Here is a 12,193-nt window from a genome sequence, read left to right as displayed (position 1 = left end):
ATGTCTTTATGTTTTCCAAAAGCAAGCTTCAAACCTTTGCAGGCTTTGAAGCAGACAAAATAATGTGCTGTAGTCTGAAGTCATGCACTCGTGTTAGCTATTTTAAGGTCCCTTGTTGCTTTATAGATATATCTAGCAAGCAGTGGAAGTAAGGCAGTGCTTAACCGTCAGCAATTCTGCTAAAGATAACCGGACTTCAAATTAGGAGATGATTCAGTGGTGCAGATTTTAAGCTGGTGCAGATTTCCAGCCAAAAAAATCATAAAGAGGGAGAAGGCAGAAATTTACTGCTTAATCTAGAAACAAGGACCTTGAAACCATACTATTGCACTCTGTCCCTGGCTTCTAATTTGCTCTACAAGATTTAATGAAATCATATCTTAATCACTTATGACAAGAGTTTCTTAATGACTTAAGGTGGCATAAGGACTTAAGATACACTGAGGGAGTACTGTAGCCTTGCTTCCCTGAGTTCATGTATTCAGATGTTAATGAACAGTTATGAATAGGCATATTAGCTTTATTTAAAACACTGACACATGGAGTTCTTTAACACATACTGACAGCAGACAAGAAGTCAGATGTACCCTGAACATCCCCAGCCTTGCATATAGTTAAGAATGATTAACATGCATGTGACAAACAGTAAATTGAATAGGGTAATTACCCTACGTCTGCGCTGGGGCAGTGGTGTTCACGTGTGTGTTGTGAGTGCAGGGCTCTCCAGCTCTGCTGGAGAAACGCTCTGAAGAGGTGCATTCTGCAGCTTGAGGCTTTGCTGCTGCTCCAGGAAAGGGCTTCTTGAATTACAAGGTCAGGCCAGGAGTGCGGACAAAGCATTAATGGTGGATGTTTCATAGCTTCGGTGGTATCGTTCAGTGGGCTCTTTGTGAGCCCTTGACAATAATTTTTTAATCCCGTCTAACATTAAACCTCCCTGTCGGGATGGGAGCTCTGTTCGTTGCCGGGCGCTAGCTGCACCTGGCCACGAGAGGGCGTGCCATGGTTTCTTTTTGCCGAATGCCAGGCCCGGCCTCAGCAGTGAGTGGTTGGTCCCTTCCTGTCCCGCCTCCCGCTCCCCTCCCCCCCCCCGCAACCTCCCCCAGCAGCAACTGTAGTCAAATGGATGCCAGCAGGATGCTGAACGATTGTACTTTAAGAAAACGCAGATAATCGTAAAAACAATGATCTGAAGGCAGAAATAGGCTGACCTTAAGGTGTTTCTAAATAACAGAATTTTGCTGGCAGTTTGCTGACTTGAGCCAGGCTAACCATAGGGCAGGGGGAAAGTTTGTTTTGAAGAAAGCAAATCCTTACACGCAAGGACTCGTCCAAGATACTGTAATGCTGAAGGAGAGCCCTGGGTAATATTTGCAGCTTCTTGGTGATGCAAGTGCTGATTATGAAATTAAGTTGAAGGGGGCAGGATAAGGATCAGTGGTGTCTGATCATGGCACCCTGTCTTCCTCAATTATACACAGGCTTTGTCTGTACTAGTCAAATGTGCTCACAATCAGTCCCTGCCACAGAGGCCTCACTGGCACCAAGCTCAAATTCTTTGGTGGATCACTTTGACTTAGACACCTAGAATCTGTCTCATTTTAGATTTAAATGCTGTAATGGTAGGTAAGAATCAGACTACAGAAGGGTTTTCTTCCTTTGTAAGTGTTTGTAGTTCATAACTGACTCATACTTTATAGCCCTGCTCTGTGCATTCTTCATGGTAGTGCCAAAGGCCTAAGATGTATTTGCACAGCCCAGCACACAGTGTCTTGCAAAGTAGTGCACCTTCTAGTAGAAACTTTAGCTCAGAAAGCAAAAAAATTCTTCAAACTGATTTGCTTGTAACATTCATCATAGACTTTGTTTGTTTGGCAGCAGCATACTGTGGAGCCAATGCCTACCATGGCACAGTTTTATAGTGAAATACTTAAGGTGCAAGAACCAATCTAAAAAAAACCAAAACCAAAAACCCCAAACAAATAAAAAACCACCACCAATAACAACGAAAGAAACCCACCACAAAAACACAACCCAAAGCCAAGCAACCCACAGCCTCAGTGAAACAGAAAATTTAGCTCAGATGAATCTCCAACAGTTCTTTCCTGCAGTCTTGATGAAAGAGTTGAAGCATAGCAATCTGCCTTTTTACAGAATATCAAAGATATTTGCAGACAGTGGCTAGAGAGGTAGTAAGCTGAGCAAGGAACAAATACATCCTTTTCCAGAAGCCTCAATTCATGTTTATCCTTAGGCCTTGTGAATACATTATGTTGCCAGGCTGCAGCTAGCAAATCAGAATTTCATTTGGGTGGATGACTGGTGTTTCTTAGGAACAGCCTTTGCATGTTATTTCAGTTGCAAGGTCATACCAACGTGTTGGTCTTCTGCTGTGACATAGTGGGCCTGCAAAGCTTCATCAAGACTTTAGAGTTCAAAGGCAAGAGAACTGGCATGTGAAGACCTGCTCTGGCAGAGAAGGGTTAGGTTTTGTTACTGACTTGCAGGGTAAAGTGCAGTCTCATCTGTGAACTGGCCAGTCACCTGTCTCTCCACTGCCTTCTTTGCACCTAGAAAGGCAGCATTTTGTCCTAAGAGGAGGCTACAAACATTACTACCCTTTACCAACAAGCCACCTAGGGCCCTATCAAATAATCATGGTCTTAGCCTTGGAACTTTTATCCTATGAGATCAAAAGATATTTTTCATCCTTAGTTGCGCAATATAGTATTTTTATGTTCTCTGAACAATTTCCTGTGTTAATCTGTCTTAAAAACTACATTCCAGCATTGCTCAGCTCACCCACAAGAGAGAGCTTCAGAGACCACAGAGGTCAGGCTCACCTTGGGCAATGCATGGTAACAGTGAAAGCCGCTTCTGCCAACAAAACAACCCATTTTTAATAGCAGTCCTCTTGGCTGAGAGCTATTTACTCTGACAGCAAGTGGTTGCATGTTCACATACTTTGTTCATGGCCCTTGCAGCTTAAGTGAGCTATGGAATCCCTAGAAAAACTAAAAAGAAAAGAAAAGAAAACATGGTGACCTCAAGCTGCAAAGCATATAGTTGACATAGACTAGTTACATATGAAAATACTGCAGTGGAAGATTCTAATATTAGCAAAAGCAATGCAGAGCTACGAGCTGTGCCTTGTCAAGGGGCACAGGATGTAATGAGTTGATCACTCTGGACCCTCCAGTGTGCAGAATAGTACAGTATAGTGCTGCCTGGATCCTGCTTCCTGAAGACATCTCTTCCCAGCCCTCACAATTTATCGGCCAACATCCTCTGCTGGCAGCTTTGATGAACAAAAGGTTCATTTCAGTGTTCTTGCTCCTAAGTGAACAATAGTAACAAATAACAAATCTTCACCCAAACCCACTATTTTCTCACCTGGTATATGACAAATAGCTTTCAGTTCTTTGCACTGAAGAAAGAGAGGGAAAGAGTATACAGACAGCTTAATAGCTACGAGTTAGCAGTGACAATTTTGCTACCATCTCACTCTTGCCCTTCAAAATTATTTCCTCATAAATTATCACTGTCATTTTAGTCTTCAAAATAGTCTTCTTTAAAAACAAACTGAAGATTTCAAGCCTCCTATTCTTGGTGTTTCTGAGTACCAATTCTATGGGCTTGGAGTTGTGTGCATACCACATGCTGGGATTGGCATATACCATCAGGCAGTGCTTAAACAATTTAAAGAAAGAATCTGGGAAAAGAAGTTAGCTCAGAAAAATACTGCAACTTATTTGAGAAACAGAGTTCGGGGAGAAAAAGTTGAAATTTTTATAAACAGAAGCTCAACATCAATGGTTTCTAGGTATCAGTCAAGTTTTGTCACCTATGATGCTAAAAGCTAGAACTGTAAGAAAAGATACAAGAAGCCATTTCACAACACTATTTATGCCCTCAGGTGAGTTTGTTTTCACATGAAATGCAACAAAAAAGCTTGGTCCTGTTGCTTTACTAGGGCTCAGAAGTCTGACAATAGATTTTTTTTGTACATATAAACAGCACTCGAGTTAAGGCCTTTTCCAGAGCAACTACAACTGCTAAGAAAATAGAAACCAACTGGAAGTCTGTGTATTGCCAAATAACATGCTGGGCACTGGAAATGGCTGAATTTGTAAAACAATTACCTTTTGTTTCAAGGTTACATTTTAACCCATAACAGATTTCTTACCGTCTTACCGAGTTTGCCTGTTCAGAGAGAAGACAGAAAAACACCAAACAACTACACTTGCTCTCTGGGCACAAACTATTTAATAATGAAAAAGAACTTGCTGTTTCTAACCCACTTCTTGACCATTTTAGATTCTAACAACAACAACCAAAAAACCAACCAACCAACCAACCAAACACCCAAATAAAATAACATTCTTCCAAATTGCATTGTGCTTCTGTGTGTTTTTAGCCTAAAAGTACACACCATAAAGGAGTGGGAAGACTTTGAGGAATTTGAGGTGAAATATTAAGAACTGTGAGGAACTGAAACAAATACTTCTAAAATGTTCCTCACCATACATCATTCACATGGAGACCTGCTCATTCCTCCTTACCTGGCAGATTCACGTCGCCAGAGTTCAGTATAAAGGATAGTCTAGTCCAAAGTCTCTCTCCTGCTAGCAAAAGTACTTGCTTCAGCCTTAAATCCTGTCCTCATAAAGCCTACATGTCAGCCTACACACTTTTACCTCCAACAACTTGACACTATTCTTAATAGGTACATTATTTGCCCCATTCTCTAACTTGCTGCCTCTGTGGCTCCAGTACTAGAGAGGTAGTGTTTCAGGATAAGGCCTGAAGCCATCTCAGCTTCTTGTGATTTTCCTTCCATTTTTCTCTGTGCCTTAATCCCCATTTCATTTCTAGACAGGGCCTTGTAGTATCATTAAGAAAGGCTAGACAGAGTTGCTAAAAACATAGGGAGATTTCTTGTGCTGTGTTGTAAAAAGCGTGCTGTAAGAGAGCTGTTAAAGGACAGAAGCCAGATGGCTTTCTCCATACTAATCACTGCATTTGGCACTCTGCTTGGCTACTCCATAGAGCAGAGTGGTCCTATTATCACTTTTTGCCTAGGACTCCTCATTTGCCATCCTCCCACACAGAGTGCCTATGTTTTTTGAACTACTTCTTGGATCACCCAAGAAAGGACAAGTCAACACCCATGTCCACCACCTGCTGTGCTCTGCACACCCTGCTCACCACCCTTCGGCCATAGTCTGTAGTCCACCTCTGAGATCCCTGCAGCTTCACTGGAAGACGTGGGCTGGCCTGTGGGTGGAAACCGAGTAAGCTGGTGGAAGAGAATGACTGCAGACATTGCCCTTTGCCTGCCACCTGAGATACCACATCCCTTCAGGCTGATGGAACAGCAGACGTTTTCAAGAGGCAGGTTAGCAAAAATCAGCTTGCTTGCACTCACACCTGTTGCCTGCTGGAGGAAAGGCACCACACTCTCTTCAAGAAGAACTCTTCAAAAGGATTAAGAGTAATAGAAAAGTGTTGTTATTGTGCACAGGGCTGAATCTGAACAGCATCTGTGACTGAGTGTCACACTGAGAACAGCTCATGGGCACAGAGCAGTTTCAAGTGCAAGGTCTTTGCTCCTAGCCCCATGAGCCATGCAAGGGGGATACTGACTGTTGAAACAGCAGGTGCACTTCACTAGAGGAGGGTGGCTGATGAGTCCTGTACATATCTTCTTATAGAAATGTGCTTCCTGAAAGAAAGAAGTATTTAAATTGATTAGGCAAATAATAAATTATGCCCTCAGCCTTCCGTCTGCAGCAGCCTCTGAGCACTGGGCATATGGCGCCTTTCCAGACCACATGGCAGCCAATGAAGCAGAGCTGGTGATTATTATTTCACCCACCTTTGCCAGGAAATGAAACATCTGTTTAATGCTGACAGTGGGACTCCCCAGCAGTTAAGATAAGCTGGTTAAAAAGGAATATAATTGAAAATTATGTTTAAAGCAACAGAAGGCAGTGATAGACTTTTCAAATGTAGGAAGACTTCAGTCACTGATACTTTGAGAGCTGTGGGATTTTTCACTCTCATAGCCAGGCAGGACTTCTGTTTCACAGCCCAGTCAAGGAGAAATCTTGCTTTTGAAAAAGAGCACCATTTCAGCTGAGCTCAAGGGACAAATGGTTGTGGATCTGGTCTGCTCACAAGTGGAGCTGCTCTCAGTTCTTATGGTTACCAATGGTATATCTCATTGCTGTTCAACCACAAGGCAGCTGTAAATGCTTGAACACTTAGACAATTCGTATGAACATACATGTCGTTCTGTGAAATATATGAGCAGATTATGATATTTTTGGGGGTGCAGAACAACTCCTGAAATGTGAAACCAGTGGTTTTGACTATGAGTGAGTAGCCAGTGGACTGACTGAATAGCTCAGCTAGCCTGTGATGGAGGGAAAGGACAGCTGCAAGTCTCACCTTCTAGAATAGCATCGGAGCCCTAAGTGGTCAAAAGAAGCAGCCTCAAAAAGAGGTAGGTGTTATTTGCTACACATGATACAATCAGACTGGTCCAGTGAAACTGAGCAATAGGAATTTTAAACCAAATGCTTATAATAATTCTGATGTCTCAGATTAATCTGCATAATAGTCTTAGCAGGGAAGTGTTTCAAATCCCCTTCCAGAAAAGGACAAAATAAAGTCTTGGGTTCAGCAACCCAAAGAATAAGACTGTGCTGAATTACTGGAGCAAGATGAAAAGCATTTGCTGTTTTGTGGGATTCATCTCGTGCTACCCTCTGTATCCAGCAGGGCCTGCTCACAGACACCGTGGTGCTCCTCTTTGAACTGGTTTGGCTCAGTGGGTGGAAGGACATTTAGTGAGCAGTGGTCACTTTGGAGGGAAGATGGGCTGGACAATCTTTGTTCTACAGACAGTCACTGAGAACAGATTCCAGCTGGCTGCACATGCTCCCACTAGGATGTGAAGCACAGTGAAGTCTTGAGTGAATGATGCTTCTGAGCACCCTTGTCAGTCATCAAGCACAAGCACCCTGGCACACATGGCAGCATTGAAACATTGAAATGTAGAGAGTCACAGTCATCATTGGGCCACCTCTAAGGAAGCAGCTGATTTTGCAGCATTTTGCAGCAACAGATGTGGACTAAACCCTCCAAAAATTTGTATCCATTTAAGGCAGCAATACATTATATACGACAGTCTGAGTCCATCCAAACATACAACTGAAAAACAAAAGGGGATTTTGGTAAACTTGACTTTGCCTATTGCACCCACTTCTCTACTAGCTTTGACTAGGTAAAACCACCACCACCAGCACCACAAACAAACCCACAAACCACCAAAACAAACAAACAAAACCCCATGAAAACAAAACAAAACAAAAACAAACCATGCAACAAAAATATCCAGCCCCTGCTGCTGCAGGTAGCTGTTGTTCTTTTAGCTCAGTAATAAAATCAGCTATTGGAACAGAGCTGTAACAGAGGCTCCCACTCTGGTCACGGCCTTAGAGCTGCTAAGGCTCGGCAAGATCATTACAATCTTCCACCCTGGCCTGACACAAAGTGCTCACCACAAATGCCAACAAAAATTCCTGTGAGAGCTTCAAAGTCCCAGGTGAGTTGGAGCATATTTTGAGAATCATGGTGTATACCCACAACTGTGAAAACTCTGTGTTTTGTTTCTGTCACTGGAAATAGGAAGACGTGAGCTTTTCTTCCCCAGTATGGCCTTTGTAATTCTGTGTGAAATGGCATTTTTTCAAGGGTTCACCATGAAGGGAGTGCCTTGCTTGACTGTTGGCCACACATCCACAAGTATCCTTGCTGTCAGTTAATGATACTATCACAAAAGCTGCATCCCTTAAAAGGCTTCCAGCTGAATTGAAGCTCCAGGCCAGATACTTTCTCTCTGCAGGGTAACTTTTTACCATCAAATCTCACTGGAACAAAAAGGCTTTAAAATTAGGAAAAAATGAATGAGGAAACCAGTGACACCAATTATATGCCAAATGAAGATAAGTCCCTCTCTCTCATTAGCATTGTTTAATTATTCTTGGATTTAAATTCTAAATATAGTTCATAAGAATTCACAAGGGCCAGTGTTGTAATCCTCTCTGTATCTAGCTCTTCTCATTCCTATAAAAGCAACAAGTTTTAAGGACCTGTCTGCTTGAGTCATAAATAGCTGCTAACACTTCATCCATTAGAAGTGAAAAATGTCAAGTAAGCAATGGCTTATGTTTGATATTTGCATTGCTGTGGGACTCCAGAAGTCTGAGCTAATTTCTCAGCTTCCTGTGCTGGGTCTGTGTGAACATGTGGAAAAAGTCCCTGCTGTAGGGTCCTATACTCTTAATGAGGCAGAGCCAGTATATTTTCAGTATGCATGTGTATATATATTAATGTATGCATCTATCTCTATCTCTTTTTAAATGCAAAATGTCAAAGTTTGCAGGAATTTGAGTCTTATCTCCCCAGTCTCAGGCAAGCACTTAACCCAATCCATCCCTCTTTGGGGTTCACTTTAACCTCTTTACCAATTTATCACTACAAGCCTGGTGGCGAATATTATGTCTAACTATTTGAGTCAGTCCAGTTACTAGAGGATTTCAGCAGCAGCATAAAAAGCACCCCTAAAACTGGGTCTTCTACCAAGGAGTTCAGCTGGGAAAGATGGGAGACATGGCCCCAGAGGCAACTCTCACCAAGAGAAGCCTGCTCTCAGATTGTGTACATTGTACCTGTCCAAACCATCAATGAAACTCTGCACTAGCCAATGCTAAAAGTAAGGAATGGGGCAGCTCAGCAGGGAGAAGAGAAGCAAACACCCTTTTTTCCTTCCAAGCCTGGTTAGAAAAATAACAGTGCTAAGAAGCTCCATCTAAGACAAAGCTTTCCAAAACATCATCAGCATTTCTAAAAGCACAGCGAGTGCAAACATGCTGTTTGGAACGGTACTTTGCTAATCCTTTATCAGTGGTTTTGTTTGACTCATAAATACTATTAATTAATCTAACCACATAGAAATACTATTGACTGAGAATTTTACTGCCCTCAAAACTACAAGTTTATTGCACTTATGAACAAATTTTATATTTGCATCCTGGATGAGCACATATCTTGCCAAGAACAGAAGTAATTGCTTAGTCACAGTGCACACAGGCATCTGATGCTCAGTGTAGGCTCAGCTTTGGGTGTCCAAAGGATAATGAACATAGATGCAGTATTAGATATGAGCTTTAGGTGCCTGAATTAATGCAGAACCTACAGGAATAATCACTTTTGTGCCCATGGGATATGTCATAATTACAACACCAAGTTCTTTCTACATTAGTTTAGTGGGGGACGCTTAAAAAAAGACATAGGCTTTTTGTAACTCCTCTAGAGAGGCTTACGCACAAATGGCACCGAGTCTTTAAATGCTGATAGCACCCAGATCACTGTGGTGGCGTTGTTGTTTCTTGGAAATTTTGGGTCTGGGTCTCAGCAGACAGCCCAGCCCAGCGTGGTGTCTCATATACGCTGTAAAACCACTAACTTGGTCAAGTATTTGTGTGACGGTACAAAACAAACTCTAAACTAAACAGCTACTTGAGGGCACTGTGAAGGGAAGTGATGTTGACTCGCAGTGGGATGTTTCTTGCATGTCCTGCTGGTGGCTTTGCCTTCTGCTGCAGAACATGCAGAATTTGAACCCCTTACCCTCCTCTTAACACAACTGAATTTGGTCAGTGAATGAAGATAGTATACCACCCACAAGGGTAGGATTAATAGCTGTCATGTGGAGGAATGCTCATTGTTCCAAGCCCTGGCTGAGAAGTTTTCTATCAAACTGAGCAGGGACTGACAGACAACTCTGAAAGCAGGCTCTAATCTTTGGTAGTTTAGGGGAGTGTAAGGCAGACATGAAAGAACATAACTGCTGGATACCACTTGCTGCTTTAATGAGAACATGCCCTTGGGGTTTATGACAAACAAATTCCAGTTGCTGTATTGCATTGTGTCTGAATTTCCTGGTGTCATTTCAGCTGGATACTGCACACTGTTGGATCATAGCTGGAGAAGGAAGTTATTTGTGCAGCTGTGGAGAGGAGAAAATCTCTGGCAAGATGTCCACACAATGAAAACTGGAGACTATTGGAAGGGTATTCAGCCAACTGTTCCCACAAAGAAGGGTGCTCCTCCTGGGAGAAAGCCAGCACACAGAGGCCCAGCTATGAAAGTAAGCCTGCCTTAGGGGAAGTCCCTTTTCCTCCAGTCCAGAGGGAGCACAGCTAGGCATCAGGACAGCTTGAGCAAAAAGTGAAGGCCTGTCCTACGCCAAGATGCAGACATTTTCAGAAGTGTCTTTTCCCTTTTCCCCATGCCCACTGGTGCCCACACCCATTTCCCAGCTCTGGTGCCTGCACCCATGTGGCTGCTTGCAGCCTTGGGTCAACTCTTGATCCTGGCTGCGAAGTAATCCAGCCAAAAAGAATGCTGCATTTTCATCCAGGCCTGCTAGCTGGTGAGACCGAGCACATAGCTGTGGGGTTGTTGGTCTGGAGACAAGGGAAGCTGAGGGGTGAGCCCTGTCTTAGCTTACACTTGACAGTAAAAGACACCTCTGCACCTAGGAATGAAAAACTGAGTGTTGTTAAATCCTGGAGCAAGACCAAGAGCTTCACACTTCTCACACCTTTTGCAACTTCAGTTCAGTAGCCATAAACCAGCATTTTCCCCCTCCAAACACACAAATGAATGCAAACCAATATTTTCAATTACTGAGATGGAAATTTGTAACATACAACTACACCCTAGTGGAATCAACTTATGAGAAACACTCAGATAATTTTCATGTTAAATGTTTCTCCTGAGTAAGAAATACAACAAAATCCTTCACGCCAGAAGGATATTTAGTTGTCCTAAAACATAAAAGTCATGCTACTAGGATTAGTAACTACTGCATTACATTTAAGTGAAAAACTCTCTTGCAGATTATATATTGTAGTAGCTATCAATATTTCTTTCACCATGTTAGAAATTAGCTTAGAACTATCTCCTATCATTAATTCACTTTTATCAGCACAAAGTCCTGCAAATAAAGTGTTAGAAATCATAAGCAGTGACTATCACAAGCTTGAAAACAATAAAATAGTACTTTAGAAGGCTTCTAAGTTATGACTGTGTCATTTCAAATGACAGGAACAGTAGCAATAAGAATAAAGTCTGGATCAGAGAGAAGATGTCCTGCATTACAATATTTCCAACCATTTTCAATTATATTCTGTTAATTTTACCTCAAATTATTAAGTTTCAATCTATGCACTTAATAGATAAATCAGTCTAGTGTCTAGAAGTCCACAGTTTCTTAATGACAGGCTAGGGCTTAACACAAAAACTGAGGGGACAAAATTCAGAATTGTTAAAGTTCTTTTACAGATCCTTTTCTCAGGCACTGCAGCCATGAACTCCAAACAGAACTTAAGCCTCACACTGGAAACTTTGATTCTTATTGCAAGGCTCTTGCTTCAACTCAGATGGATTGTATAAACTGGTAAGTCTTCCTTTCTCCTTTGTTACAAGCTATTCCTCCTTATTTACATAAGCTATAAGAGAAACAGTTTTTTCTTAGCATTTGTCGACTGGTTAGGTAGCCATGTACAGCCAAATGCTAGTAAATACTGATATTTCATGCCATTTGCTAGGAAAGTCAGTTTAATTACTATTTAAATCCTTGTCTGCAGGAAACAGAGAAGTCCTGACTGCTTGGTCACAGTATCCCTTGCTCTGATAGTGCCATGCCCAAGCTCTGTGTCACACTGGTGTGAGGTGCAGGCTGGTGAAGTTGACGTTCTGCTGTCTGAATACAGCACCTTGCTTTGCCATCTAGTGGGTGCTGGGAAGCCATGTGCATCCTTCTGGGCTGCTGGCAAGTATGTCTGATACCTCTGTCCAGTGGCAAGTTGAGTTTTGATATACCTCTGTGATTTTTGGCCAAGGTTGATTTATAAGCAGGAAAGTGCTAGTTATAAAGTCGTGATGATTCAGGCACTGCTACTTTTCCCCTACTACTACTTTATCCCCTAGCCACTAGCTAGTACAGCAATTTACCCTAAATCCACCCAGTGCACAGTGCTGGAGTCTGGAAGTGTTCTGGATGCACAGCAAGTTCACAGAAACACAGAAGTGTCAGGGTTGGAAGGAACTTGAAGTA

The sequence above is a fragment of the Dryobates pubescens genome, chromosome 2 (genome assembly GCF_014839835.1).
Source record: "Dryobates pubescens isolate bDryPub1 chromosome 2, bDryPub1.pri, whole genome shotgun sequence".
NCBI classification, from domain to species: domain Eukaryota; kingdom Metazoa; phylum Chordata; class Aves; order Piciformes; family Picidae; genus Dryobates; species Dryobates pubescens.
The sequence above is the reverse complement of the archived record's forward strand: the minus strand, read 5'-3'. Positions refer to the sequence as shown.